The sequence below is a fragment of the Mustelus asterias genome, chromosome 13 (assembly GCF_964213995.1).
Source record: "Mustelus asterias chromosome 13, sMusAst1.hap1.1, whole genome shotgun sequence".
Classification (NCBI taxonomy): Eukaryota; Metazoa; Chordata; class Chondrichthyes; order Carcharhiniformes; family Triakidae; genus Mustelus; species Mustelus asterias.
The window spans coordinates 94,562,104-94,566,049 of record NC_135813.1 but is presented as its reverse complement, the minus strand read 5'-3'; the positions used below and the strand labels follow the sequence as shown (position 1 = coordinate 94,566,049).

At 43.6% G+C, this 3,946-nt stretch overlaps 1 long non-coding RNA gene across 1 annotated transcript; it reads right to left on the bottom strand.

Annotated features, from left to right (window-relative positions):
- Positions 1 to 1,242: 1,242 nt before the first annotated feature.
- Positions 1,243 to 2,774, bottom strand: LOC144502894 (uncharacterized). Its single transcript, XR_013499397.1, has 2 exons — positions 2,162 to 2,774; positions 1,243 to 2,008 (listed from the first exon to the last, which is right to left on the bottom strand). It is a non-coding gene; the product is annotated as an uncharacterized LOC144502894 (long non-coding RNA).
- Positions 2,775 to 3,946: the final 1,172 nt, after the last annotated feature.

The window sequence follows — 3,946 nt, the reverse complement described above, 5'->3', positions numbered from 1 at the left end:
TCATCAGGTGAGTGGGAGTTCTGTTCACAAACAAGGCATATAAAGACACAAACTCAATTTACAAAATAATGGTTGGAATGCGAGTCTTTACAGATAATCAAGTCTTAAAGGTACAGACAATGTGAGTGGAGAGAGGGTTAAGCACAGGTTAAAGAGATGTGTATTGTCTCCAGTCATGAGGACGGCCTCAACCAAGATCTTGGGTTCGTGTCACACTATCTGAAACCCCCACGACTTGCCTGGGCTTGCAAAATCTCACTAACTAACCTGGCTGGAGACAATACACATCTCTTTAACCTGTGCTTAACCCTCTCTCCACTCACATTGTCTGTACCTTTAAGGCTTGATTACCTGTAAAGACTCGCATTCCAACCATTATTTTGTAAATTGAGTTTGTCTCTTTATATGCCCTGTTTGTGAACAGAACTCCCACTTACCTGATGAAGGGGCAGCGCTCCGAAAGCTTGTGGCTTATGCTACCAAATAAACCTGTTGGACTTTAACCTGGTGCTGTGAGACTTCTCACTGTGCTTACCCCAGTCCAACGCCAGCATCTCCACATCATCCTTTAGTGGCCATGCAATTTGCCCCACTTAGACTGAACACTCTAGAATTCCTTCCCATAACCTTTCCGGATTTTCTTTGACTCTCCTTAAAACTGACATCATTAACAAAGCTCTTACTCACCCCTCCTAATATCTTGACCTGGCATGCATTTTTGTCTGATGGGGCATCCATGAAGCATCCCGGGGTGTTCTTGTGCACTGTTGGGTTTCCAGTAGATCTCAGGGTAGGTGTGTTGCAGTCAACTTCCGGATTGCAAAGGGCAAGATCATGGAGGGGTGGAATTCCTGATGTCTCTCAGCTGGAAGTCCATGTGTGAATGTCAAACAGGTTCAGCAGCAATACCAACCCCCCACCTGGTCAAATAGCCTGCCGAGGCTCACAAAGAATCAGCAGAAGTAAATAGGTGCAATACTGATGATTTCACTGTGGAGGTGAGGCCTGGAAAGGAGTCAAATCCATTCAGGATTTGGAAGTGGGGAAGGCAAGGAGTGGGCAAGTGGAAGAAAACTGACAGGGAAACATGAGACAAAAATAATAAGTCCATCATTTAATGCACATGAGATTTTATTAATATAATAATGGATTAAAAATATAAATAAAAACTTTCAGACTCTATAGTGTTATTCTTCTTTCATGATCATTGCTTTGAAAATGAAATGTCACAAACACAGTACAAAAAGCTGGGAGGCTTTTAATAAACTTGAACATTATATTACAAACATCAATAATTCAGTCTGAAAGCCAGTAAAGAGACACTCATTGGCTTCTCAGGCTGGGTTTCAGAGCCATCAACTATACAAGTAAATTGGCAATTAATCAGTTGAACGGTTACACTAGAAGAGCTTTTAAAGGTTTAAATCGCCTAAAATGTAAATAGTTATAAAACAGTCCCGAGTGTTATACACCTTCTCAGGGGCATTTAGGGATGGGTGATGAATGCTGGCTTAGCCAGTGACACCTACATCCTGTGAAAAAATAACACAAGCAGCAGCTGTGAATAGTTACGGCTGCTAAGTAAGTAAGGACACATTTCACACACACACACATCAACTCCAGGTGGAACGACAGAGCAGTGGGAATACTTCTGGATAAACCCAAATGACACTCAAGACTTCCATTGCTGTTTACAGAGAGCTACAACTTCAAAGCCCAAGTTGCTCAATATTTTATGAAAGATGTTAGCTTGATTTCTTTCAACTTATTCACTTCCCAGTTTATCTTCATACAACTAAACTCTGGCTGGGCAAAAAGATTTGAAATCTGTTTTAACATTGCATCCTGCCAGTCAAAGGGTGTGCTCAAACAAGAAAAGACACAAAGGTGATTCCAATGGTGTGGCCCAAGTGACCGTACCTTGTTAAAGTTTATTTATTAGTGTCACATGTAGGCTTACATTAACACTGCAATTAAGTTACTGTGAAAATGCCCTGGTCACCACACTCTGGGCCTATTTGGGTGATGTGGAGATGCCGGCGTTGGACTGGGGTAAGCACAGTAAGAAGTCTCACAACACCAGGTTAAAGTCTAACAGGTTTATTGGTAGCAAATTTGCTACCAAATAAACCTGTTGGACTTTAACCTGGTGTTGTGAGACTTCTTACTATTTGGGTACACTGAGGGAGAATTTAGCATAGCCAACGCACCGGAGGAAATCCAAGCAGACACGGGGAGAACGTGCAGACTCCACACAGACAGTGACCCAAGCCAGGAATCGAACCCAGGTTCCTGGAGCTGTGAGATAGCAGTGCTAACCACTGTGCCCCTTTGAAAGGATTAATATAAAAAATTAAATCTAGTCTGTTTTTAACTGTAAAGCAGCCAAATTTAATCCAATAAAAGCACGGCACGGTAGCACAGTGGTTAGCACTGCTGCTTCACAGCTCCAGGGTCCCGGGTTCGATTCCCAGCTTGGGTCACTGTCTGTGTGGAGTTTGCACATTCTCCTCGTGTCTGCGTGGGTTTCCTCCGGGTGCTCTGGTTTCCTCCCACATCCAAAGATGTGCAGGTTAGGTTGATTGGCCAGGTTAAAAATTGCCCCTTAGAATCCTGGGATGCGTAGATTAGTGGGTAAATATGTGGGGTAGGGCCTGGGTGGGATTGTGGTCGGTGCAGACTCGATGGGCCGAATGGCCTCCTTCTGCACTGTAGGATTTCTATGACTTCTATGAAAATACTGTGGGCGCTGGACTGTGACCTTTCCTCTCCATCTCAACTTCCCCACCCCCCCCTTTTTGTTTTCTGTTGTTCAATTCCCCCGCTTGTCCCAACACAACCCCACCCCTCCCCCACAGGGCCACTGTTCCTTGTTGTTAGGGTTTGCTCCCATTGAGCACTGACCGCTGTTCTCCTATTCACACATTCTGCTGTCCTACCTTTGCCATTATTAACACTCTTCAGCTCCTAATGGCACCATTAACGATCTCGTCTCATGTCCATGACATCTTTGCCAATTTCTCCTTAGCCCTGACCTATCACTGTCTTTTCATTCTGCAGTAAGAGTTTTAACAACACCAGGTTATTCTGCCCATTCTGCCCCACCCTCCTCTCCAAGTATATAATTCATCACATTTCTATCCCTTTTCAGTTCTGTAGATGGGTCATGTGGACTCAAAAGTGTATCTGTGTTTCTGCCTCCACAGATGCTGCTAGATTTGCTGAGTTATTAAGCATTTTCAGTTTTTGTTTCAAATTTAATCTAAATTAGTGTTCAAATGTACAGCGTTAAAATTGAAAATCAAAACTAAAATTGCCTGTTATGATTTTGTTCCTCTTCTGCCCTCCCTGGCCCATTCTAATGTCAGACGTGAGCAACATACTTTTAAAATTTATTTATTGTCACAAGTAGGCTTACTTTAACACTGCAATGAAGTTACTGCGAAAATCCCCTAGTCGCCACACTCCAGTGCCTGTTTGGGTACACTGAGGGAGAATTTAGCATGGCCAATGCACCTAACCAGCACGTCTTTTGGACTGTGGGAGGAAACCAGAGCACCAGGATGAAACCCATGCAGACACGGGAGAACGTGCAAACTCCACACAGTCACCCAAGCCGGGAATCAAACCTGGGTCCCTGACGCTGTGAGGCAGCAGTGCTAACCACTGTGCCACCCTTACTACTGTGACTTATCCAGTAATATGCTTTACTTCCCCAATCTTAGTTGGCAAATAATTCAACAATGTGGTAGGATGGAGTGGGCACATGCTGGTTTGAAGGATTAATAGTGTGTCGCTTCTGTCTTCTTATCCATTGATGTGGACAGAAACTACTTTCCGAACGCAAGAAATTGTTTTAAAAATATTCACAGTGGGATCAGAGTGGACTCAGTGGTTGTTTCAATGTGGTCATCAATGTATAAAATAGACACTGGTCAGGGTGAAT